The sequence below is a fragment of the Podarcis pityusensis genome (assembly GCF_964106645.2).
Source record: "Podarcis pityusensis genome assembly, chromosome: 13".
NCBI lineage: Eukaryota > Metazoa > Chordata > Lepidosauria > Squamata > Lacertidae > Podarcis > Podarcis pityusensis.
Genome location: NC_138038.1, coordinates 16,528,027 through 16,555,947, shown reverse-complemented (window position 1 = coordinate 16,555,947; position 27,921 = coordinate 16,528,027). Strand labels below are relative to the sequence as shown.

At 46.2% G+C, this 27,921-nt stretch overlaps 1 protein-coding gene across 3 annotated transcripts in view; it reads left to right on the top strand.

Moving 5' to 3' along the window:
* Positions 1-27,921, top strand: part of LRRC4B (leucine rich repeat containing 4B) — a 147,136-nt gene that overhangs the window by 51,856 nt on the left and 67,359 nt on the right. Inside the window, exon 1 of one of the 3 annotated variants that reach the window (XM_080976758.1) lies at positions 26,453-26,676. The exons of the other annotated variants lie outside the window; for them this stretch is intronic. The gene's annotated coding sequence lies outside the window, so the exon portion shown is untranslated. Of the gene's footprint in view, positions 1-26,452; positions 26,677-27,921 lie in introns of those variants that run through there. 3 annotated transcript variants of the gene reach the window in all.

Here is a 27,921-nt window from a genome sequence, read left to right as displayed (position 1 = left end):
TCCTATAAAAACCTCTGGGGCTGCACATTTAGTGCAGTTGGTGCACCGAGGACGCCTCTCTTTGATGATGTCTAATGAGCCTGCTGTACAGATGGCATTCAGTGGGGAGGAATGGTGCAGCTGGCATGTTTGGGGATTTGGATGGTGGCGTTATAAATCAGGCTCGAGCAACCTGCTCGCTACAATGGAACCTCTTTGGGAACTTTGCATCCGCCAAGAGGGAAGGCGAGTAGCTGGTATATAGCTGAGCAAATTATCTTGGTGTTCCTAAAGTGTCATAATTCCGCAGCGTGGTGGCAGAGATGGTCATAGATGCCTGGCCACTGTTGTGGAGAGGATCTGTCTCCTTGTCCTCCACTTTTCCAGTTGAGGTTCTGCGTCTCCTTAACTCCTGGCCTAGGGATGAGGAATTTGTGGTCCCTGAGATGTTGCTGGATTCTGACTCCCATCAGCCCCAGTTAACAAAGGCTGGCGGTCAGGTGAAATCCAGCAACATCTGGAGGGCCACATGTTCTCGATCTCTGCCTTAAATCGTTCCCATCCTTCGTTTGAAAGTGAGGTGCTCACTGGTGCCTTTTGGCCAAGATAACTGGTTTCAGTGCTCGGCTACTCTGTTGCTGGAAGGAAAAAGCACTTTGCAAGTACCTAGCTTCTAAAGGAGTTGAACACACTTTTGCATTTTAGTGTCTACAGTTCCATTGGCCATGGAATCCTACTGAAGTGACTTGGTGGGTTCGAATTTGGTGGCATTATATTGCAGTTTATCTACTCCTACCCAGGGGGGCTTCCACCAGAGATTAGCATTGTATAATGTTTGCTCAACCCCACAGCCTTTCTGTCCCCCCACCCAATGCATCTTTTTCAATCATAACATTTATATACAGCTTGATTATTTAAAAGAAACCTTCAAAGTGGTTTATGGAAAGAATATACAATAAATTTATCAGTAAAAGCAGCTATTTCAAATCTTTGTATTTCAAGTTTTGGTACTGGTGTACACAGCCATAAACAACCTGGGACATGGCTACTTGAGAGACTGTCTGCTGTGTAGGCCAGCTCTCATGTTAAGATCAGCTGCAGAAGCTCTGTTGCGGGTGCTGCTATTCCCTGAGGCTCGATACATGTGAGAGAGCCTTCTAGGTGGTAGCTCCCCAGCCTTGGAAATTCCTCCTGAGATACAAATGGTTCCAGCACCATTAAATTTCCGACACCAGTTAAAGGACAGGTTGCTCGCATCAAGCCTTTGTTGGAATTTCAGCGCCAGGTTTGGTTGATATGGTGGTATGTAGGGCTGGGCGATATCTACGGTAGTTTTCAACATTGTGATATATCTTATAATTTGATTTTATTCTGTGAACTGCCCTGAGACCCCCAGGTATAGGGTGGTATATACTACTACTACTACTGCTACTGTAGTAATAATAATAATGTTACTTGCTTTTAATATGCTGCCATTTTAAGTGCGCATGTTGTACAATTTCAAATGTATTTTAATTGCACCCTGCTCTGAAATTGCTCTGAGATGGAAGGTGGGTTTAAAAAGTTTCAAAAAATATTTTACGATCATTTAAATATATATATATATATTTTTAAAATGCTTCTTCCCTTCTCCATGCCAGCAAACTGTCCACCCAGGTTTGAAGTCTAGCATTGCAAGCCAAATAGCCCTGAGCAGCACTTAAATCTGTTCTGTTGCCTGACTATGCAGGGCCTTTTGCTAGATGCCAAGCCACAGGTGGTTGACTAAATACGCTTAATTGGAAATATTCTTGTTCTGTCTCCAAACATATGAAGAACAAGGAAAAAAAGAGAATCTGACAGCCTCTGAGAACCTGAGTCTGAGGGGAGATAAAACTGAATTTATGTCTCCTTTTGCTCGCTGTCTTGCTATCTAAGCCTTCAGCGCGTTTTGCCAATACATTTTCCAGCTTATCCCAGCAACAACAGGGACTAAAAACTTAGCCTTCTTAAAAAAGAAAGCTGCGATTCTCACAGGAGTTTGCAGAAAGCTGCCTCGGGGCTACATGCAGCCGGAGGGTGCTTTTCACAACCCACCTGTGGTGAAGATGCTGGCAACTCATGGTTTAATATCATCAGTAAAATTTAAACAGGGATAACTGTAATTACGGATAATCACAGGTGGAAGGGCACCACCTACAATTAGAAGGTTGGATTTTGACGGAATTGCCACAGTGATAAGATTCGCTGGGGAAATGCGCGCTCTCTCTCTCTCGTTTTGTTTTGTTTTGCTTGCTCAGATACTAAACCTGATGGATTTTCTTCTCTGGATAGGATAATGGCATTTTAAAACCAGATCTGATCCTTTCCAAAATTGGCAGGGTATCCTTGAAGCCTCAGTAGCCAGAACTGCTGAAAAACCCGTGTTCCTGGCCAGATTATTCAGCTACAGAGCAGCCTAGCTCTCGGGCAGAAGCTATACCCAGGCGAGGTGTCCATGGCTGGTTTCACTGTTGGCTTGCAGTGGTCCATTCTGTCATCTTCTGGTGGTGGTCTGGGTTTTGCCAGTTGCCAGGGGAAAGGATGGCCAAAGCAGAGTTCAGTGTCCTGAGAGACCAAAGGTCAGGGGTAAGCAAACATGGACCTGGAGGGCAGCAATGCAGAGGCTGCCTAGATGAATAAATAGCAGAGGGAATCCTATGGCAAGTGCAAGTGAGAGGCAGCCTAAGCAAACAGCTTGTCATGTGGCAAAGCTATTCCTGCACTCGACTATTTAAGACTGGGGGGGGGGGAGTGATGCAGTTTGGTAATTTTAGCCCATCTGGGCTCCATGATCTTAAGCTCTCCATGCCCTTTATAGATGGTGATGTGCCCTGCTCAGTGCCAGATTTATGTATAAGCTAAACAAGCTATATCTTAGGGCCCCTCTCTCTTGGGGCCCCCCAAAAAAATTAAAGGGAAAAAAGCTGGATGTACATTTCCATAATATCTGTGTCCAGGGCAGTTGTTTACCAGCTCCATCTGGTACGTAGGCTGAGACCCTATCTGCATGCGGACTGCCTCGCCAGAGTGGTGCATGCTCTGGTTATCTCCCACTTGGACTACTGCAATGCGCTCTACGTGGGGCTACCTTTGAAGGTGACCCGGAAACTACAACTAATCCAGAACGTAGCAGCTAGACTGGTGCCTGGGAGTGGCCGCCGAGACCATATAACACCTGTCTTGAAAGACCTACATTGGCTCCCAGTATGTTTCCGAGCACAATTCAAAGTGTTGGTGCTGACCTTTAAAGCGCTAAATGGCCTCGGCCCAGTATACCTGAAGGAGCGTCTCCACCCCCATCGTTCAGCCCGGACACTGAGGTCCAGCGCTGAGGGCCTTCTGGCGGTTCCCTCACTGCGAGAAGCTAAGTTACAGGGAACCAGGCAGAGGGCCTTCTCGGCAGTGGCGCCCTCCCTGTGGAACGCCCTCCCACCAGATGTCAAAGAGAACAACAACTACCAGACTTTTAGAAGACATCTGAAGGCAGGCCTGTTTAGGGAAGCTTTTAATGTTTGATGTATTACAGTATTTTAATATTTTGTTGGAAGCCGCCCAGAGTGACTGGGGAAACCCAGCCAGATGGGCGGGGTATAAATAATAAATTATTATCATTATTATTATTATTACTATTATTATGAGATAAAAAACAAATAAAATAAAACCTACACAGAGCAACAGTGTTTTGTGTTGTGTAGGGTCATCTGATGTAAGTCATGGGCCCCGCCTGCTAGCCTGCTCCCTACAATATCACTGCTTTGCTCCTTTCTATATATAGGGAGCCTACATTCTGCATGGATTGGTTGCATAGCAACATGTACCAATGGCTTTAGATACCTAATAGGTCCATTAATTACCATATAGCATATATTCAGCACAAAAACCGGTGACAATTTGTTGTTGACGAAGGACAGCTGGACGTATAAAGGTCCCCATTACCTTCAGTAGCTTAGGGCCTCATCAAACCTAAATCCGGCCCTGGCCCTGCTTCACTTACTTAGGGTGTCCATGTATGCATTGTCAAAAAAGAGAAGATCACCCCCCCCCAAGGTACAGATTTGCATAACATTTGCATGTACTTATATGTATAGATGCAAATTTAAGAAATAATTACCATAATTTTAAATAGAAATTAATTTTTCAAAGATAATTTTTATTTGATTTTTACAAGCGTAGATTTATAGCAATACCAAATCAACATCCACATTTAGTGATTTCTCTGAATCTCTGAATCCCCTCCATGGGTCTTATTGTCAATGTTTTCAACTGCATATTGTTTCGTACTCCATATTTTATATCTGTCCATATTGTACATAATAATAGCTACATTACAAGTGATATTAAAATCCTGCCATTGTTTTCATCTGCTTACAGTGGTATCCTAAATAAATGGTCAATTTCCCCCATTTTTTCTTAAAGTTTTTGTCTTCTTGGTTTCTGAGCTTTGCCAGTCGGTTTTGCCATTTCAGCATAGTCCATCCGCTTGGTTTGCCATTAGTCTCTGGTCAGGACCTTGTTTTCTTTCCATCTCTGGGCTAGCAACATCCGTGCGGCTGTTGTTGCATACATAGAGAGTTTCTTCTGCTCCTTTGGGATATCGGTGCCTACAATTCCTAATAAAAAAAGCTTCTGTTTTTTTTAAAAAAACAAAAGTTATTTAAAACATTTTTTTAAATTCATTATATATCATTTCCCGGAAAGCTTTTATTACCTTACATGACCACCACGTTTGATAAAAGGTACCTTCTTTTTCTTTACATTTCCAGCAGGTATTTGTACTTGTTTTATACATTTTTGCTAGCTTACTAGGAGTCAAATACCACCGGTACATCGTTTTCATATAATTCTCTTTCAGCGTACAACATGCCGTGAATTTCAAATCTGTTTTTAAATAGAAATTCAGTCCATCTCGCCATAGTGCTGAGCAGTCTCTGTACCTGCTCAGTCTGTTGTCGAGATGCCAACTTTTGATGGGCAACTTCAATGCTTCTGCTCTCGCTCTCTTTATGATTCCCCGCCCCTTTAACTTGGCTGCTTGAAAGGCTGCAAATAGAGGTCACTTTCTAATAGAGCAACGGCATGTGGTCTGTGGACTAGGGGAACTAGGCTAGTCCCCTAAATGTTCCTAGTGAATTAGAGTATTAAAATATTAAAGCCTGGCGCCTCCTTCGTAAAGCCCAGGAAGCTTCCGCTCAGCGGGATCACATTCATCCAGTCCCTTACCAACTGCACTGGCTCCCGGTGGAGTACAGGGTCAGGTTTAAGGTGCTGGTTTTGACCTTTAAAGCCCTATGCGACCTAGGACCCTCGTACCTACAGGACCGCCTCTCCTGGTATGCCCCGCGAAGGACCTTAAGGTCCACAAATGACAACATTTTGTAGGAAGGGAAAGGAGATTGTTAGCCGCTTTGAGGAAGGGAAAGGAGATTGTTAGCCGCTTTGAAACTCCTTAGGGTAGTGATAAAGCGGGATATCAAATCCAAACTCTTCTTCTAGCTAACAGGACCAAACTCCTCTTCTAGCTAACAGTGGTCAGGGATGGTGGGAATTATAGAAGAGTTTGGATTTGATAACCCGCTTTATCACTACCCTAAGGAGTCTCAAAGCAGCTAACATTCTCCTTTCCCTTCCTCCCCCACAACAAACACTCTGTGAGGTGAGTGGGTCTTAGAGACTTCAGAGAAGTGTGACTGGCCCAAGGTCACCCAGCAGCTGCATGTGGAGGAGTGGAGACGCGAACCCGGTTCACCAGATTACGAGTCCACTGCTCTTAACCACTACACCACACTGGCTCTCAAAACATCTGGAGGGCTCAAAACATCTGGAGAGCCGAGTTTGGGGATGCCTGAGCTAACCAGACCCTGACCTGCTTATCTTCAGCAATGTGATGGCCTCATTTGTTCTTCACACCATACCCTAGGACCACCTTGTGTCCAAGGCCCATAGGCAAGTCAATGACTCTTAATGGGCATCAAGGCAACGTGATGCACACAGCTTGCCGTTTCATACCCTACAGGTGCTCAGGTATGCTTTGTACCGTCTTGGCTCTTGAACTGGCAGGTGACATATTGCTGCAGAGTAAATAAACACACCGCTACAACAGACAGAATAGAGCGTTTGGCTGCGCGACTCCGGCGACAGCCGCTTGGCATGAGAAGAGCTGTGCTACAAACACGCCCTCCTGGTTTCGCCTGTGAAATGTCAGATCTTCCGAGAGCGACGGGACCTGAGAAAAAGCAGCCCGGGGATGCTCCACTGCTTCCTTGGCCTTGCAGGGCTGTTGAAGTGTCAACCCACACCTCAGGATTTCATTCCCCTAAGAGGCACCAGCGGCCAATCGCGAGGCTGGCCGTCAGCCCGGCTTCTCTGACTGGCTGGCTGATGCTGCAGATAGGTCAGCCTCAGCTAGGAAGGGTCTCGAGCTCTCGTGATGACTAAGCCATTGGGACACAGGCTGAATCCCATTGCCAGGCATGTTTTCTTCTCTACCCTTCCTAAATATAGGATGGGGAGGCATGTGTATAAATATGCCTTTTAGCATGCACATTCGATTGCACACTATCGGGGGGACGTGATGTCTGGAGTTGGGATTCTGACAGGAGGCTGATCTGCACACAGATTAATTGAGCACATGCTGATTGAGCATAGCTGAGCAGATTCTTAAAGGGGGGGCATCACAGTGGGGGGTCACAGCACACCTTCCACATGTAATGGGGCCTTACTCTCAACATTTCTCTCTCTGTGTCTCTCCCTCTTTCTCTTTCTCCATGTTCTCTCTCTCTCTTGGCCTCCTTCCCAACCATCTCTTTGCTCAGTATCGATCACACCCACCAGCTGATCACCCCCTGGTCATTTAGCTCTCAACGGGAGCCGATTGGCTGGATAATTAATTTGCTGCCTAATTAACTCACTTTGAGATGAGATCCCCCCCCCACTCCAATCCCACATCGTCTGTGGTTTCACTTGCATCTGCCCACATAAGCTCGAAAATAATATTTCAAACTCCGAGCTGCCAGCGCTTAATATTTACAGCTTTGGGGTTTGCCAGTTCTGTGTTTCATAGCCTTTCTTTCCTTTCCTGCTCCCACTGTCCTTCAGCATTTCTGTCTCACGCCTTCTGCCTCGGGGGGACACAGCCAGGCTGCGAATCCCTTGAACACGCTTGTGTAAGGCGTTGCCTACGCTTCTTGCTGTGACATTGTAGGAGGCAGGAGGCAAGGCTGTGAAGTATGGAATAGCGTGACGCTCGGAGACCAAACGCCAAGGATGTCCTCCCGCATCCTTTGCAGGCGTTGTTTACGCAGCTCCTGGTTAAAATACGGAACTGGCTCCCATGGGAGGCAGTGATGGCCACCAATCTAGGCAGCTTTAAAAGATAGATGGAGGAAATCTAGGGTCACGGGTGGCGCTGTGGGTTAAACCACAGAGCCTAGGGCTTGACGATCAGAAGGTCGGCGGTTCGAATCCCCGTGACGGGGTGAGCTCCCATTGCTCGGTCCCTGCTCCTGCCAACCTAGCGGTTCGAAAACACGTCAAACTGCAAGTAGGTAAATAGGTACCGCTCTGGCGTGAAGGTAAATTGCCTTTCCGTGCGCTGCTCTGGTTTGCCAGAAGCGGCTTAGTCATGCTGGCCACTTGACCCGGAAGCTGTATGCCGGCTCCCTCGGCCAGTAAAGCGAGATGAGCGCCGCAACCCCAGAGTCGGCCACGACTGGACCTAATGGTCAGGGGTCCCTTTACCTTGACCTAGATAGAGGAAAAGGCTATTGGAGGCGACTAGCTGTGATGGCTGTTCTTTGCCTCCACAGTTGGATACAGGAATGTTTCTGAATACCAGTTGCTGGAAACTGCAGGAGGGAAGAGTGGTCTTGTTCTCACATCCTTTCAGGTTTCCCACTGGCCTCTGGCTGGCCACTGTGAGAACAGGATTCTGGATTAGATGGGCCACTGGTTTCCAGCAACTGATACTGGGAAGCATTTTGTGGCGGCAGAGGCATAGCCATCATGGCTGATAGCCTTCCCTCCGTCAATTTGCCCTATCCTCTTTTGACACCGGTCCAGGCCCCACCCATCTCTGTCTCCAGCCATGCTCACTGGGATATAGACCTTGACCACTCACTGATTGCTGCATTACGGCTCAGGACCGCAGTACCTCAGGGGCCGCGTCTTTCCATATGAACCTACCTGGACCCTGAGATCATCTTCCGAGGCCCTCCTTCATGTGCCTCCTCCTCGAGAGCTGCGGAGGGTGGCAACACGAGAACGGGGCCTTCTCTGCAGTGGCTCCCCGTCTGTGGAATGCTCTCCCCAGGGAAGTTCGCCTGGCGCCTTCATTATACACCTTTAGGTGCCAGGCAAAAACGTTCCTTTTGAACCAGGCTTTTGGTTGACCTGATTGACATCCTATGCCCTTTTAAAATATGGTTCTTTTTGGGGGGTGGGGGTGTGTTATTGCGTTATTGTTTTTATTTTTATTTTATATATTGTGAGCTTTTCTGTGTACCACCCTGAGACCTCCAGGTATAGGCTGGGATATAGATACAATAAATAAATAAGACAATTTGGCCTTTGGGTGGGAGGGGAAGGCAGAAAGATAGCCCACCCCTTTTCCAGCCCATCATTCTCTTTCCGACAGCAGCTGTCCAGCTGACTGCTGTGGAAGCTCGCCTCCTGGACATGAACATGATTTATGCCCTCCAACATTTCCCCAATGAAAATGGGGACATTCTGTTCTACATCAGGAAGCTTCTCTCGTGTTTGATCTTGCTGCAAACATGGGTCCCCCCCCAATAATTTGTATTATTTTTTTCCAAATATCTTAAACACAACACAGCTTAACAATATTATTCTCCCTTCAATCTATATCTTATCCGAATTAACTTACTTCCACCCTCTTCTGGCTTCTCTACATTGCTCTTACTTAAGCGCGATTGCTATATATACATTCTATAAATGTCTATAATTCCTTAATGATTTTTTGTATTATACTTTGGACATGCATTCCTTATTATATTACAGCATTACATCTTGTGGTTGCAAACATATATGTTGTATGCACATATACATCTGTCACCTTGAGGCAATTGCAACCTCTCAGCCTAACCAACCTCACAGGATTGTTTCAACGAGAAAGTGTGCAAGGGAAGGGATCATGTACAACACCTTCAACAGATCAGTGGAATGAAATAATTTTTTTGCTGTAAGTGCCTTGAGTCCCTGTCAGGAAAAAAAGATGGGAAATAATAATAATAATAATAATAATAATAATAATAATAATAATGGAAACTGTGAGGGCAATCAGGAGAATATCAGAGTAAATCCTGTTGAACTCAGCAGGACTTAGGTAAAGGTAAAGGGACCCCTGACCATTAGGTCCAGTCGTGACTGACTCTGGGGTTGCGGCGCTCATCTCGCTTTATTGGCCGAGGGAGCCGGCGTACAGCTTCCGGGTCATTTGACCTTCTGATCAGCAAGTCCTAGGCTCTGTGGTTTAACTCACAGCGCCACCCACATCCCTTCAGCGGGACTTAGTTCTAAGTAAAAATGCTTAGCATGGCATTGTAAGGCTGCACAGTCCCTGTTATCTGGGAGTAAGCTTCGTTGAATACAGTGGGGCTTACTTCTGAGTAGACGGCGTATGGCACCATTTACAATAAAGGAGTAAACACCCCCTGTGTTTCTTTAAAAAACGGCTGGCTGCTGAGGCAGGAAAGAATTTAGAGTGGATTGGTGACATTTCCCTTCAAAATTATAGGAAGCTTCACCATTTCCTTCATCTGGTGCAGGGAAATTTTATTTTCAGTACAAACAGGGCTCTGTTTTTGCACCCGCACAGCCCACCACTGTAAATTTTTCTCCGACATGTGGAGGGGAGGAAAAACCGGGATATCAGAAACTGGGACGGCTTCTGTTACAGATGGGTAGCCGTGTTGGTCTGCCATAGTCGAAGTAAAAAATTCTTTCCTGTAGCACCTTAAAGACCAACTAAGTTAGTTCTTGGTATAAGCTTTCGTGTGCATGCACGAAAGAAGAAGTGTGCATGCACACGAAAGCTTATACCAAGAACTAACTTAGTTGGTCTTTAAGGTGCTACAGGAAAGAATTTTTTACTGGGACGGCTTCTGTAATTCCCGAACTGTCCCTGGAAAATAGAGATGCACATCCATGTTGTTTGTTTACCACCCTCTGATTCTCAGAAAAGCATCTTTCCTCTGGACACAGTGTTTCATGTTAAGTACCATGGACAATGAACATCGGCTGGTCCTTGGGGGGTGTTCCCTGCTTCTGTCGGGCCGTTCTGTGATTTTCAGCACTTGTTCTCATAAATGACAGGTGCATTCTGTGTTTGCATCTCAGGTACAAAGGAGCAGCTTCCTGAAATCCTTTTTTTTAAGTTGGTTGGTTGTTTCTTTTTACATTAGATGCTGCGGATGGAATCTGGGGCCTCCTACATGAAAGGAGTGTGCTCTGCCAACACGGCAATCCTCCCCCCCCCTCCACCTTACCTCTCACATGGGGATAATTGCACTTACTGATTGTTCCAACAAGACGTCTTTAAGGTACAGAAGAGACTTGTGGGAGGAACCGGCCGTCTTAAGCTTGTTACTTAGGAAGCACTGCTCATCGTTAACCAGACTCGCAATTTTCATTCTCTGTTTCCCAGAAGGTTCTTTTTTTTTCAAATTCCCTACCTCCTGGGGTTATGTGTATTATCTTGTGTGTGTGTGTGTGTTTTTTTTTTTAAGGAAAGGAATTGTCTAACGCGCACTCGTACGGCTGGGGGAAACTTAGCAGTTGGATCTGAACGTAACCTAAAAGGTCAAAGGGCAGGGGGCAAACGATATAGCCTGATACTGAAATCACTCGGCGGTAGATAAAAGGAAAAGGGACCCCTGACCATTAGGTCCAGTCGCCGACGACTCTGGGGTTGTGGCGCTCATCTCGCTTTGTTGGCCGAGGGAGCCGGTGTACAGCTTCCGGGTCATGTGGCCAGCATGACTAAGCCGCTTCTGGAGAACCAGAGCAGCGCACGGAAACGCTGTTTACCTTCCCTCTGGAGCGGTACCTATTTATCTACTTGCACTTTGACATGCTTTCGAACTGCTAGGTTGGCAGGAGCTGGGACCGAGCTGCCGACCTTCTGATCAGAAAGTCCTAGGCTCTGTGGTTTAACCCACAGCACCACCCGCGTCCCTTCGGCTGTAGATAGGGAGGGGCAAATCTAGTTGATTTCGGTTCCCCCATTTCTCATTTTTCCAGTCTTCAGTTCAACACATTTCCACATCTGTTTGTGAATTCTCCCCGCAAAAAAACACAACCTCCTATTTAAAATCCTTTGGCATTTTAGGGCAAATTTCTCCCGATATACACATTTTTTTGTATGCAACTCTGGTCTAGAGCGCACATTTCTTCAAAGCAATTCCTCCTAATATAATGGTTTTGTTTTGTTTTTTTAAAAGTTCCTTTCACTAACAGTTTCTATACACACTTTACTCTAGCACAGGCATAGGCAAACTCCAGATTTTTTGGGACTACAACTCCCATTATCCTTAGCTAACAGGACCAGTGGTCAGGGATGATGGGAATTGTAGTCCCAAAACATCTGGAGGGCCGAGTTTGCCTAAGCCTGCTCCAGCATATGCATCTACACACACTACCATAACTTGCATGCAGAAATGCATGCAGTCTTTGGAGAAGTGCAAAATTTGAAGGGCGGCTTCTTTTGCAAATCATTTCAGAAAGTGCAAATCTGGTAGGTTTGCCTTTAAAGGTGAACCAAATTGATATTCCCTCCCGCCTCATCCCTAATGGGATGTGCTTTGCATACAGAACATGTGCTTTGAATACTGAATGTCCCGGTTCCATTTATTTATTTATTAAATTTGTACCCCGCCCTTCACCTGCAGATCCCAGGGCGGTCCACAACATAAAAATGCAACGTAAAAGCGCAAATACATGATAAAAAACAGGAACAAAACAAACAGACCGATAACCCCCACAGCACTTCCAGTTAAGAGGTACCTGGCGTGCCACTTCTCTGGGCCCGTGCTAACCCAGCTTTCAGGAACGTGCTGCTTTCCAGATGTTTTAAACTACAACTCCTGACATGATCGCTCCATGCTGACGAAGGCCAAGCCAAGCCGAGGAGTTCAAATGCAGACTTCCATATGGCCCCAATTCCTGGCATCTCAATATAGTTCTCGATGTGTTACTGGATCAATTTGCATATTCTTGGAGATGGTTGTGAGGACTGCAGCGCAGGGGTGGCGGTTGGGGAACATTCTGGGTTTGTAAGCAGCTGCCAAGTTCTTTGCTTCTCACTCGGCAACCAGTGATATGCGTGGCCTGAGGCTTCCATGCGCAGAAGTTGAGCTGGGGAACAATTCGCTTAGGAAGGCTGTGTGGGTGGCACAGACACCACGGCTTTTAAAGGCAGAGGAGCCTGGTCTTCTGTGGCACCTGTTTGCCTAACTGCATTTGTTCCCCCCCCCCAAAAAAAATTGAGAAGCAAATGGGGCTTGGGCAGGGGGGACGTTATGTTCACTGGTGATGCTGAGCAGGGCCAGCCTGTTGGGTAACAGCAGATAATAATAATAATAATAATAATAATAATAAATAAATAAATAAATAAATAAATTTTATTTATATCCCGCCCTCCCCAGCCGAAGCCGGGCTCAGGGCGGCTAACAACAATAAAATAGTGCAATATTCTAAAAACATTTCATTATAAAAATTAATGAAAATCAAATTGATGGCAACCATTAAGCTGAAGTTCTGTGAAGATTGCCAAAGGAGGGAGTCAGGCTGCGCCCTGACCAAAGGCCTGGTGGAACAGCTCTGTCTTGCAGGCCCTGCGGAAAGATGTCAAGTCCCGCAGGGCCCTAGTCTCTTGTGGCAGAGCGTTCCACCAGGTTGGAGCCGCAGCCGAAAAAGCCCTGGCTCTAGTTGAGGCCAGCCTAGCCTCTCTGTGGCCTGGGATGAGACGTGCCCCCCTCACGCTCCAAGACAAGGGGCATAGCCCCTAAGGGGGGCCAAGTTACAGCACAAAATCTCACAAGCCCCTCTCCTTCTTTGGAATGAAAACACAACAATAATAAAATTAAATAGCTCAGTTGTTACAGCATGAGATTTTTAATCTCAGAATCGTGGGTTGGAGCCCCACATTGGGCAAACAGATTCCTGCGTTGCAGGGATCAGTGTTTCTCGAATTGTTTTTGGACTACAAGTCCTATCGTCCCTGACCATTGGTCTTGCTGGCTAGGGATGATGGGAGTTGTAGTCCAAAAACAGCTGGAGACCCCAGTTTGGGAAACCCTGGATTAGATTATTTTTGGGGTCCCTTCCAACTCCACAGTTCTGTGATTCTGTGAAATAAAGTCAACACTTTGCTGCCCTTTCATGACCTCTAAAACCAGCTGCCTGAGGTGGCCCCCTTATTCTGCCACAGTTTTTGTTACTCAGTGGTCGCTCCTACGCCCTGGAATTGCCATCCTTTGTTTATTCCCTTAGAGCAGAGCATCCACGTGAAGTTGTTGTTAGCCCATTGCATCCCGGCTTAGTGGTTCAACTAGGCCACAGCCTAGCTGGTTCAGATGAAAATAGGGACATATTCCACATCAAGTGTCCCTCTTCCACCCCCTGCTCTATGGATGCTGTGGCCAATCACAACAAGCCGGAGCCAAGTTATTCTGGGGCATTGTGGGGAAATGCCTCACAGTTGTCTGATGCAAAAATTGTTGTGGTACCACCACTAGTAAGTCCATGGAAAGAGGATGCTGATGTCAGGGATGTGCTGATACCAGGGAAGCCTATCAGATGGCATTTTGCTGAGCTGGTCCTGGCAAACAGATCACGAGCAGCGTGTATAATCTTTTTATTTTATTGCTTTTTATCCACTGTTCAGTCCTAGTCTGTTTTTCTTTTCTGTATGGACCTTAATACTACCAGACATTGCCTTGAGTTGTGAAATAGGGTGAGGAGAGAACTTACTAATGAACCCATGAACGTTGAATTTTTATTTGGACTGCCTTGACAAAAATCAAGACAATTGGCGAACCCTATTACATAGTCCTATTCTTGGATTTTGCCTGTGTCATCAACTTACAGCTTCACCACAATCATTATAGCCTCTGTGGTTAGGAAGGATTCATCACCCACGATACCTCAGGCTAGCTGTCAAGAGGCAAGAGACCTTTGTGTTTTACCCAGCATTCTTGCTCTCGAGATCACTCGATGCAGAGGTCACCCCCACACAGCCAGGGTGTGCAGAGAAAAATCATCCACACCCAATCCTTTCAGTGCAAGATCAAATCGAGGGATAGGGAATTTGTAGTCTTGCAGATATTGTTGGAAATGCTGGCTGGGGCTGATGGGAAACAGAGTTCAGTAAAATCTGGAGTTCCCAATCCATGGGAATCTACAGTATTGGAAACCATGGAGAAATGTTGGAGGGAATAATAATAATAATAATAATAATAATAATAATAATAATACAGTCGTACCTCAGAGGTTAAATGCTTTGCGACTCGAACATTTTAGCTCCTGAACGCTGCAGACTCGGAAGTGAGTGTTCCAGTTTGCAAACATTTTTTGGAAGCCAAACACCTGATAGGGCTTCCGCAGCTCCTGATTGGCTGCAGGAACTTCCTGCAGCCAATCGGAAGCCGCGCCTTGGTTTCCGAACATTTTGGAAGTCAAAAGGACTTCCGGAACTGATTCCATTCAACTTCCGAGGTACGACTATATAGGGAAATGGTTGATCTTTTACTGTGCTTAATGATTTTAGTTCGTTGGAAGTTGCGCAGAGTGGCTGGGCAACTCACTCAGATGGGTGGCGAATGAACAATCAAACAAACAGACAGGCAGGCAGACAGACAATTACTGCTACTACTGACATCCTGCAATAGCTACCACTTCCCCCTCTATGACATGTGGCCAACCTACTACTACTCCAGACTCAACCAAAATCCATAGCTGTCAACTGTCCCTTATTTGGCGGGAAACTCCCTTATCCCAGCACTGTGTCCCACTGCTGTCCCTTATTGATGATGTCCCTTAAATTTCCTGGGTTTCAAAGGAAGCAGCTCATCTCCCTCCCTCCCTCCCTCCCTCCCTCCCTCCCTCCCTCCCTCCCTCTGTTGCCTGGGGACTTGCCTTTGCTCAGCGCTTCCCAGCGGAGAGGTGACGGTGGTTTTCCTTGCTGCATCCCCTTTGCCAGGTTGCTGCGCTGTGGGAACCACTGCTTGAGGCTTCGTTTTGGCTGCTGGCTGGGCTTTCTGCCTTTGGCTCGGAGGGGCTCAGAAGTTGAACATACCTGTGCCCCTTATTTTGGCTGCTGATCCCTTATTTTCGAGGCTGCTGGTCCCTTATTTTCAAATCTGTAAGTTGACAGCTATGCCAAAATCCTTTCCATAAAGATCCTATTTGGGACCTGCAGTACTCCCTGCTACTAAACTCACCTCCTCACTTACTGAACGAAGAACAATATCAAGTTGTCTGCTGTGCTCCCTGGAAGCACAGGCATTGATTGCTGTTCATCTGACCAGTTGGAAACTTTTTTATTCAACTGGTTGGGCAAAGGTTGTCCGGTGATTGCCTTTTGTTGTTGTTGTTGAAGTTCTAACATGATAAGAACAGCTGCAAAATAAGAACTTTGATCACGGACAGGTCTGACAGCTATGCAAATTACAGAAACAAATTAGTCCACCGTTACTGCAAAATAATGAAAACAACCTTTTCGGCGGCAAAGAAGTTTCAAGGCCCAAGTCCAGTCCCTCGAAGGGACTATATAAAGGAAGCCAGCCAGATCACATGGCAGATTTACTCCTTGGTTCTTGCAGAAAGCAAGGAACTGCCACCCTTTGTGTTCCTCTTTCTGTTTGGAGTTGCTTGCAGTTATAGCAGTTGACCAGTAGAAGGAGCTTTGCTAAACTGCTAGCTGTGCCCCTGACTGTTGCAAGGCTGGGGGGCAGCGGGGAGAAGCAGCCTTTTCTAACAAATGACATCACAATGAGATAAAAAGAGTGTGCTGCCACGTATACATTGACCATATTTGGATGGTCATATCTTGACTTAAAAAGTCAAGGTATGAGCAAGGCCTTTGGTTACAAATGCAAGCCATTTGCTCCTCTTTTTCACAAAGCAGGTGAACAAACCGGGAAGTCTGGAACAAACCATTCATTACCTTCAGTTTCCTGTTTCTTTCCTGAACCAGAAAACAATGGCTAACAGCTTTGAAAAAGCCAGCATATGAAGTCATAGTTTCACAAAATCGTAGAATTGAACCTAGCAGTTTGAAAGCATCCTAATGCAAGTAGATAAATACGATACGTACGATAATTTTTATTGTCATTGTTCCATACAGAACAACGAAATTGAAAAAAAATCTACATCAGACATTCAAAAACCCACAAACCTGCTATCCCAGCTATCCTAGCCTGGTTAGCACCTAACAATTCTGATACTCCATAACTGAATACAATATACTCACATAAAGACTACCTTACACTGCGTTTAAAACCAAAATCGCATTTGGATAGAAACTGTTTCTCAGGTGGCTAGTCCTAGACTTTATAACCCTGTACCTTCTTCCAGAATGCAGAAGCTGAAAGAGATCATTTCTGGGGTGTGCACTATCTCTGCAGCTTTCTTATGGCACCTGGAAGCATAGATTTGATCCAAGGTGGGAAGAGTGCACCCAATTATTCTCTCCGCAGTCTTTACAACCCTGGACAACATTGTTTTTCCCCTGACCGTGCAGCTCCCAAACCACACACAGAGACCATAAGTTAATACACACTCAACAGTACAATGGTAAAATGCCATCAACAGGTCCTTTGAGAGATTATTTTTCTGGAGGATTCTCAGAAAATAGTCCAACCCCCTGCAATGCAGGAATCTCAACTAGATTGATCATACAAGAAAGGTAGCCATCCAACCTCTGCTTTAAAACATCCAAGGAAGGAGAGTCCACAACCTCCTAAGGAAGACCACTGCACTGCTGAACAGCTCTTACTGTCAGAAAGTTCTTCCTGATGTCAGAATCTTATTGTTCATGGGTCCTTCTGGGCCATTCAAACTCATGCTTTCTTTTTTAATTGTTATTATTTTAATGTACAAATGAATATACAGTGGTACCTCGGGTTACATACGCTTCAGGTTACAGACTCCGCTAACCCAGAAATAGTGCTTCAGGTTAAGAACTTTGCTTCAGGATGAGAACAGAAATCGTACTCTGGCGGCGTGGCAGCAGCGGGAGGCCCCATTAGCTAAAGTGGTGCTTCAGGTTAAGAACCGTTTCAGGTTAAGTACGGACCTCCGGAACGAATTAAGTACTTAACCCGAGGTACCACTGTACTTCTGCCCACCTAGGGAGTCCCCCTAAGTATGCAGAAACCACTATATATATTTTTGGCCCTGTTTCATTTCCAAACAGCATCACTAAAGTTTGGTATTAGAGAGAGAACAAGTGGGGACTTGCCACAAAACGTTGCTTTTTCGGATTAGGAAGCTGTGACCCTCCAGATGTTGTCCTCAACATTGCATTGGCATAGACAATGAAGACTCTTGAGGTGCCTTGAAGACAAATGGATTTGTTCTGGAATGAATGTTCATAGATTACAGTCCACTTCATTAGATACATCTGCTGAAGTGGACTCTAGCCCATAAAAGCTTATGCCATAATTACTGACTTGCCATTGGTTCGAGTCCTACCCTCCAGAGCAGGAGAAGCTGTTTGAAACTGTTAACCACAGTTTCCCAGTTGAAACGAAACTGCAAATGATATCTAGTGGAAGGCCTCTTGGTTGTTGGCTTCCACTGTGAAGAGAGAATCAAAGGGACTGCATAAGCGATTGAAAGAGGAGCTTGGTTGGCAGAGCTTGAGGCTCTTAATCGCATGGGTCGTGGGTTTGAGCCCCATGTTGGGCAAAAGATTCTTGCATTGCAGGGAATTATACTAGATGACCCTCGTGGTTCCTTCAATTCTATGCTTCTATGCTTCCGTGAAAGGCTTGTTCAAATCCTGACTTATTAAGCCAAAAGTAAATGTGAGATGTATTTTAAAATGTTAATTTATTTTATAATGTATTTTTTTAATTGCTGATTTTATTTATATTTTTAAACATTTTTTAGGTCAGCTTGTCAGATTTTATGGGCAATTTTAATGTATCTTTAATATTTTATGTAATCTTCTTATAGGTTTTGTTGATGAATAAATCCTGTTAAATTAAATAAATCAATAAGAAGAGGATACAATTATCTGGACATTCCCAGTGGCATTCTTAGCTTCATGTAATGTTTGGCAATATTTAACCACAGTCATGGAACAGGCTGACAATTCACCGGCCAATCCTCTTTGCACCCTATGGTAGCTTAGTAATTATTTTCATTTGTCCCATTGTCACAAGCCACACTTGTCTGCACAAAAGCCACATTCTGTGCACACGAGGTGCAATTTGGCCCCACGCCCCATTTCATATCAATTAAAGATGCACTCCTTTATTATTCATATGTTTATTAATTAAATCCATGGATCATCTTTCCTCCCCCATAAGGATTTCCCAAGGTAGTTCACCGTTCAGATATAAAATACATGCAAGATTAAAACCGGCTCCGTGATGCAAACGACAAAGGCAACAAAACACAAAAATAGCACCAGACAGCAGACGAGGTCAAAATCGTAATAATATTAGGCAGCCTTAAGACCAACCAGATGAAAACCCAACAATTGCTTTTAACCACCTTCAAATGTCCTGTGGGATGAAAGCTGCTTTTATAAAAACTGGGAGGGAGGCAACCTAATTAGTCTCCTAAGGGAAGGAGTTCCCCATAATGGGTACCAGAACAAACAAATAAAGCCCAGAGCATTGCATTTTCCCTTTCACCAGCTTCTCTTGCTCTCATTCCAGGTGTAAGAGGTTGCCTGGTCTCACATCACCTTGGGAAGAGGCCAAGTGCTCATGCTTGATTCAGACACTAACCATTAACCTGAGGGCAGCAACAAATGGCCAGGAGAATGGCGTTTGTGGTTTGTAGTAGGGCCATACCTTTGCAGTGTGTTCCGGTGCTGTGAATTAACAGCGCACTGTGCATAATGCAACTCCCATCCCGCTCCTCCCTGTCTTCCCTTTGTTTAAGGGGGGGGGGAAACAAAGGGGGAAAACCTCCCTGCTGCAGGCCTGTGTTAACAGCCCTGCCAGTGAGCGATATAAAACCCTCCTTTTCAATGTGCATTCATGATGATAGGTGCCCATGATGATATTGCGGCGGTTATACGCCATCTCTCTGTGATTACTGTTCACACCTGCACATAGGTGCCAAGTCCCCGGGACCCTGGGGGCTCAAGCACCCACAAAATTCCCCACCAAGGGGCTGGGAGCCCACAAATTTCGGTCCATGCTGCAGTGGCACCCACGGCGCCAGGCACCCATGGTTGCGGGACCCAGCTGGCACTCCTGCGCTTGCAGAAACTTTTTGAGTGGACGTAGTGCTTTGTTGCCTTTCAGTGCATGTCCTTTAAGCTCCTCCTGAAATCCTGCAAGTTTTCATACCACAAATGTTTGTTGCTGTTGTTTTGCGTTTGTTGTGCCCCGCCAGTGAGGCAGTAACGTTGGGGAAGCATCACAGGGCAATTACTAAAGCAAATTGATGTGTGGATGATCCAGGATAAATCCACCACAAATGTACTATTACTGCATCAATGACATGTTGCAAGACACCCGCCCGCCACACTGTAATCAGTCTAGGAGGACCTAAATACCCACAGGGTAGAAATTAAGTATGTGGGTGCTTTTATTTATCATAGAAATGCTTCCCGCCCCTTATCCTCTCCCCCTTCCTCATATTTTGTTTAATCCTAGCAAAGAAGGAAATTATATGGCTTGGGAACGGGAAGTGATAGACAAATTAGTGGAAGGTTTTAACCTCAGATGATTAACCTCTTTCCAGCCCTCTCCTCTTTGCTGTCCATCATCAGTTCCCAGCGGAGAGTCGCTAGCTAGACATCTTTGCATCATTATCTCCTGTGTCATTTTTCTGGGTGTTGAACATTCCTCTCCCTCCGACGCCATGAGGTCGGCTGTCGTGAAAATTGGCGAGTGTTGCTAGAGCAGCCACCGCCACTGGAGGACTAGCCTTAGCTGTGGTCCAAAACATCTCAAGGGCACCAACTTGGCAACGGCTGGTGGTCTCGCTTCTTCCTGTCTTTGGCTCTTGTTCTGCTCATAGCTGTCAACTTTTCCCTTTTCTTGCGAGGAATCCTATTCGGAATAAGGGAATTTCCCTTAAAAAAAGGGAAACGTTGACAGCTATGGTTCTGCTCTGTCTGCAAAGAGGTTTTATCCACGTAATTCAGGCAGCCTATAATGGTTTTTCTTCCCCTCACAGCAAAGTCACATGGCCCCAGAGCCATGGACTAAGTCCTTCAGCCAATCAACGTAGTTTCTCTTTAGAGCTGTTACCAGGGTAGAGATAGGTTTGGCTCCAGAAAGTTTTGATGGGTTGTGAAATCCAACCTGAAAGCGAGAGGACAGCACTCATTCAGTGTTGATAAGATAGATGCACGTTGGTAAGCATTGGTTGGGCAGACTAAATCACCAGCTGTGTTTGGGGTCAATAGATCTTTAAACCATGGGTGTATATATTCACACCTTGTCAGTAGCAGCATGGCAGCTCTTGCAACATGGCAGCTCCCAGACCCTGGTGTCAGCACCTGGCAGCCATGGGCAATGAATTGCCACGGCCCCAACCACCTGGCAGGCCCCCCTGCTGATGCAGCGAAACCCCCCCCCCCAATTTTCCTGACCCAGCTCTCTGAGCAGCACCAGGCAGCTGGCTCCAGCTACTTTTTATATTATTGTTGTTTCACACAGTGCCCCTTGCATAACGTTTCTCTGATGGGTTAACAGAGGAATCCGAGGGCTCCCTTGGGCAAAAAACAAAGACACCAACCAGGACAATATGGAGCAAAACAGCAGCCTGTAGGCTTGGCCTTTATTGGAAACTGTCGCGACAGGACTCCCACCCACAACAAGATGAAGCAAGATGGAAGCCCAGAACAAAAGAAGATCCCAACTTTTATTAGTTACTAATCCCCCTAGAACTACATCATGACTACATCATTGATACATCACAAAAAGGAGGGGTTGCGGGAGGGGTTTGTGGAGGTAACCTGAGTATTTTGTCACCTGGCTGGTTCCTCCTTTCCCCCTCCTCATGAGTACTTTCCAGGTGACAAAGGGGAGCTTGCAGTTTCCTGCCCCCAGAGGGAAGAGCTGATCATTGTCCTTTGTTCCAGTCCGCACTGAATCCACTCCCATATGCAAGTTCTTTGTGACCTTGATGGTCTTCTGTCTAAGACCATCAGGGTTGGCATAACATCTGGGCAGGGCTCCTGTGTACATGCTGGTATGCTCAAGGGATTATGGCCACCCTGTATCAAACCTATCCCCTTTGATAGTCCTTTCTTCATGGAGCAAAATAAAAGTGGACCGGTGTAAATCCGATGTACGGTTGATTTACTATGAATTTATAACAGAAACGTCACATATGTCGTGTGAGTGTGTGTGTCGTGTTTGTACAAACTGAATGATTGGGGGGGGGAATTCCCTGCAACAGTTGCATTGTGGAAAACTCAAAAGGTGGCTGGGATGCAGGTGCCCAGTGCGAATTTGAAGCATTGCCTTACCAGTCAGGTAAGCCTGCCGGGCCTCGCCGATGGAGGAAAACTTTGGCCAGGGGCCACTGACATTTATTTATTTATTTAGAAAACACCCCCTCGTTGCTTTGCATTCCAAAGCATCTCAGAACCATGCGCCAAATAGGAATCGATACAGTGACATTAATAAGAAACATTTCAAAAGCCATATTAAATTAACAGTATGCTGTTCATGTAATAAATACCTGTGTTCGTGCGCCCATCCAAAATCCCAACCTGCTCACTTTGTACAGGAGAGGCAGCTAGCCAGACCCTACCCAAATCATGCAGCTTAGGGACTCAGAAGAAATATTTCCTGTCCACCTGGGGCAACACACAACCATCTCTCTCCTCACCCCCGCCACACATATCTGAAGGAAGCAAATTATGAGGATGGGTGGGAGAAACCTTCCATGGTTTTTTTGGGGGGGGGGTGATGGTGGTGGTTGCTTGGTTTGTTTTGCTTCCTTCAGATGTTATTTGCAACTGCTTATGAGCAGACATACCAAAATGGCTTCCACCCTGCTGCCTAGGGTTGCCATATTTCAAAAGGTAATTTATTTATTTTAAGAAACCCACCAAAATTGTTGAGCTTTCTTTGGGAACAAACCCAAGTTGTTTGGGAAACCTCCCCCCCCCCCCATAATGATTTTAAGCCTTTGGAGCTGTTTCTGCTGCTTTTTCCATTCTGTTGCCATACATCCAGGTTTTCCCTGTCATTTTGCCGCTTCCGCAAAATTCTCCCCCTGACAACACCACCAAATCTTTATTATGGTCATAGAGAAGCAAAAGGAAGGAGGGGTACAATCATTTAAAATCTTAAAAAAAAAAAAAGTTCTAAAAAACCCTAAAATGAGTTAAAACAGAAAGTATATAAGTCTATAAGAATCCTAAAGAAGCTAAGTGAGTCTAGAAGAATGGCAGATGAAGATGATGGACTATGCAGAATTAGCAAAGCTGACAGGGGAAATCTGAAACCAGAGCAGCCCAACATTCCAGAGAGATTGGAGTAAATTCATTCAATATATAGACAATTATTGTAAACATATAAAAACACTAGCAGGACTGCAATAAATCTTGCAATGTTTATTAGAAGAATTTTTTTTAAACATTTGATTAAAGTTTTAAAAATATTGGAATAAATGTAGAATTGTGATGATATAAATGTGCAGAAATACGACGTAAGCATGTGAAAACCAGATGATGAGACGGAGGGAAGTCGAGTGATTCTGCGGAGCTAAAAGTTATGTAAAAAGGAATAAGATGTTATGTGAATGTTAAAAATGGAAAATCTCTCTATCTATCTCTATAATCTATATCTATCAATCTATCTATCGATCTATCTATCTATCTATCATCTGTCTTCTTCTGTCTATATTAAAGAAGTTAAGCGAGTCTAAAAGAAGGGTTAGGAACATTAGACAAGAGTGAAAGTTCGTAAAAAGTTAGTATATATAAGACTGTAGCTATCAGCCTACAGAGCACTCCAATGCGAGTGCTCATTATATCTGGTTTGTGGCACAGGTCATCATCTGACGGATTTTGAGCGCTGCTGTGCAGAATCTGGCAACATTACATGTTGTAGCAGGGTTGGTATCTGAAAGCAGCAGGGAGGTATAGAATTGTCCTGCGTGCCTTGGGTACTTACGCAGTAGTAATAATAATAATAATAATAATAATAATAATAATAATAATAAATTTTTATTTATATCCCACCCTCCCCAGCCTAAGCCTGGCTCAGAGCGGCTAACAATGGTAAAAATAACACAGTTTACATAAAATCATAATCAATTAATTGAAATACATTCCACATTCATGGTAAGATGAGGCTAGTTCAAATGTCTCTCTAATAAAGACATTGGAGAAGCACATGCTCTGTTGCTTCTATTTGTCCAGAGTCACAGGGGCATTGTGACTCCATCGTGACCATGGCCCCATTTTCACAACAGAAAGCCAGGGCATATTGGGAATTTTCCTGACATATGGCAAGCCTACTGCTACCAAAATGGTGCCACCTATCCACCAAAGGGGAGGTATCAGCAGGCTTGGCGGGGGAACCCCCAGTTTTATAGAATAGAATCACAGAATTGTAGGACAGCTTCCCAAGGGTCATCTAGTCCAACCCCCTGCAATGCAGTGGTCTCCCATCCAATTAGAAACCACACGAGACCCTGCTTAGCTTTGCAAATACGGTAGCAGTTTTCTGGATGCACCACTATGCTCCACATAACCTGCAGAGGTTAAAAACAAACCCCAGAGCATCCCAGTGAAGGACTGAGTGAGCTCAGTGGACACAGAAGGCTGACTGACTGTTGGGAGGGATGGAAGAAAAAATTGGTGGTGAGGGGGAATAGAATGGGGCGGGGGGGAAGCGTGGCTGGCTGGCACTCTCAGCAGGAGCATTCCAGGCTGCAGTGTTTTGTAGCAAGTCCCCCTTCTGCAAATCTATTCTACAGGTGACTTGACAGCCATTCTATCTCCTTTCCTATGATTATTGAGTTATCAGTTGCTCCACTAAATTCTGGTTTCCAGGAACCTTTGAAGGAAAGCCAGTTAAATGTGTTGGAGACCAGTGTAAGTTTGTAAAATCGATTTGCCCTGAAGTGAGAGCGAGAACCCTAAAGTGGGATTGGAGAGATAGAGCACTGGATTTTTAAATTTTCATTTCTGGGGACATTTTTTTTTTGAAGACACATGTTTTGCTAGGTTCTAAGAGAAACGTTTCACCAAGAACAGCAAGGCTGTGTGTGTGTGTGTGTGTGTGTGAATGTAGTATGATTTCCAGACACTCACTGTAATTTCCCCCATCTCCAAATGTGGATTTAAACCACCCCTTTGTCAACATAATTTGCGGTTAAAGAAACATGGGGTGACGCTCTTCCCCTGTGTGTTAACTTGTTTCATGTGACTGAGTGGATGCAATTTTTGCAAGAAGAGAACCACACGGGGTGGCGATTATTCTGGATTAATTCATGTGGGCTAAGAGTGTGATCTTGCGTGCCCAAATTAACTCAAATTATTTTGTTACCTTCGCTGAAAGATCTTACGAACTTAGAAAAAATGCATCAGAATACGAGCCTGTTAAATACAAATTCAACAGATACCAAATATGAATTAATTTTTGGATGTTGGTTAAAGAGTGAGCTGGTATTCTTTACTTGCTTGGGTGGAGGATAAGACATTTCGTGACATCAGGTGGCCAGATGCATAGTCGGTACGTTGTGCATCCGACAAACTAGGCTTTTGCCTTCAGAAACTCAAGCCGCAATAGATGTATTGGTTTCTTAGCTTTCGCAGCCAGAACTCTTTGTTATATTTGCTAAAACAGACTAAAACAGCTGCTCTCCTGGCAGGTGACCAGAGAATGAAGGGAAAAGCGGGTGTGACAAATGGGGAGGGGGGGGGTAGAAAGGATGACTGGGGAGAAGAGCAGTGAAGGAGGACGATGGTGGGGGGGTGAGAGATCAACTGGGAATAAGGAGGTGGCTCAAGGGGCAATGGGCCTGACCTCTGTGGCACTCCTGTATGGAGGGGGGGGGGTAGGTGGGTAGGGCAGTATACCTGAAGGAGCGTCTCCACCTCCGTCATTCAGCCCAGACACTGAGGTCCAGCGCCGAGGGCCTTCTGGCGGTTCCCTCACTGCGAGAAGTGAGGTTACAGGGAACCAGGCAGAGGGTCTTCTTGGTAGTGGCACCCACCCTGTGGAACACCCTCCCATCAGATGTCAAGGAAATAAACCACTTAGGAAACATCTGAAAGCAGCTCTGTATTGGGATGTTTGCAATGTTTGATGTTTTATTGTGCTTTTAGTATCCTTTTGGTGGCTGGGGAAAGCCAGTCAGATGGGTGGGGTGGTATTATTATTATTATTATTATTATTATTATTATTATTATTATTTGAAGCGAATGTGGACATCACTACTGGCAGGGCAGATGAGGTTCAGAGCCCTTAGCCAGGAGAGCAGGTGGGCGGACTCCTGGTCACTCGAGACATAGTGGAGAGGCGAGATTTTTGTGCCCCCCCCAGGCTTGCACCCTTGCCAGGGGCCAACCTATCCAAGCCCTAGGTACACGCCTGATTGAGGTGCATCCCTGTGGAAGGGGCAGGTTTTTGGTTGGCAGGCAGAATGGGAGGTGCACATAGCAATGTACATATGTGCCTAGAAGAGATGTAAAATATGAAGCCCCCGAAGTTACCTGGGTGGTTTTAAGGCATATATACCATGCTGCAGGGAGCTGGAGGAGAGGGTCGATGGGCCCTAGCTCAGTCCCTCTGCCAAGTAAGCACCTGGCAATTCTGAAACCTGCATCCACTGAAGAATATTATCGCACATGCAAATTGCTTTCTGCAGGGTTTTTCCCGTCTGGGATATTCGTGGGGTTGGGGAGAAGGGGAGATAAGGATACCCATTTTCGGAAGGAGTGCGGGGTGGGGGGTGGGGGTTGTAGGGCTTGCAGATTTTTTACGGATGGAGGGGGTGGGCGAGGAGAAAGAAGAACTGGAGAAGGGGCAGGAAGGAAGGAATAGAGGTGGCGGGGGGGGGGGAGAGGGATGAAAAGCTGAAGCGAGCCATACAAGGGGGAGAGGAAGGAGGGAAGGCGGAAGGAGAATTGGAGGAGAGAAAGGGAGGCGGCGGAAAGGCTTGGGGGAAGGAGAAGGATAGAGAAGCCCACCCTCCCTTCATCCCCATCTCCCCTCCCCTGGCCGCGCTGCCGCTGGGAGGATGCGCCGTGCTTCCGCCTCTGCCCCCCTCCCTCCCTTCTTCCTTCCCTCCCCGCCTCCATCCATCCATCCGCGGCAGCTCCTGCATGCCGAGTCCCTTCCCCTTTCTCTCGGCTCCGCTCGTCGAGGGGGCGAAGGCGGATTCCTCCCCCCGCCCGCCTCCCCCCTTTGCACTGCCGCGGCGAAAGAGACGGAGCGGGGGGATGGCGGTGGAGAGCGCGCGACAGCCGTGGCGAAGGAGGAAAGGCGAAGGGAGGAGATGGTGAGCGGTTGCCATGGGGATGCGGCGCGGGTGGAAGAGGCGGGGGGGGGGAGAGAAGAGAGAGTTGGGTACCAGGGATGCAGGAATGGATGGACCAGGGATGGAGAGGATGCAGCAGAACCAGCGAGGCTCGCTTCTCGGCTCACCTCCTTCTTCGCCCCTTGCCTCCTCCATCACCATCCAAGCATTGCACACACACACACACACACACACACACGGTTCGGAGTATATTACTTGCTTCTTCCTCATGCATCCTTTCCCCAGCGTACCCCCTTGAACCCCCAACCCTACACTGGTGGATATCTGCAGCTCCCCCTCCCCTCCAACCCTCTCACGTCCCACCTTATTATGCCCTCTCCCCAGTCGGCCAAGCCCCTCTTCCCTCCACACACATTGGGCCTAGTTGCCTCTCAGTCCCCTCTGCTTCCTTCACCCTGCTTCCTCCAAATCCTTAAAGGGGGGGGGGTCTAGACCCTGTGGTCCTCCTCCGCCTCCTGCCCTCTTTTGCATCTCTCCAACCCGCTCCTAGGAAACATTTCCATCAGTGAAATTCAGTGGTTCAGTTGGGTTGCTATTCTGGTCCTGGCAGAATGGAGACCTATGGGCTTCGAAAGGAATCCTGCCTCTCCCTGCCCGCCCCCCACTTGCTTTCCCATCCCACTGACTTGTGACATAGGATGGAGGGGAAGGCATTGTGAATAAGGCTTGGCTTGCTTACTAGAGTGATATCTTGCATATCGAAATGATCAGATGGCATGCCAAACTGAGCACTAAGAAAATGTAGTGTGGCGTGAGTTACCTTGATGAGATGTAGAGCCCTGTGGCACAATGGGCCAGTGTGTCTTGCTGTTAACCAGAAGTTTGGTGGTTCGAGCCCACCCAGGGATTCTTGCATTGTGGAGGATTGGACTAGATGCCTCTTGAGGTCCCTTCCAACTCTGCAATTCCATGATTCTATGTCTCCTGCTCCCCATCCTCTGCAGTGCAAATCCTTTCTGTTTGTCCATTGTGATCTGGTTTTGACTGGTGAATGGATGGTTCTGTTGTGTGGATGTTGCTCTAAGTGGCCTTTGGGCCTCTCCTGACTCTATGGGGAGCCAGTGGTGTAGTGGCTAGAGTGCTGGCCTAGTGCCTGGGAGTCCAGAGTTCGAATCCCTACTTGGCCATGAAACTTGCTGTGTGAAAGTGGGGAATTGTGTACGCCACCTTCAGCTCCTTTGGAGGAAAGGTAGGGTACAAATTGTT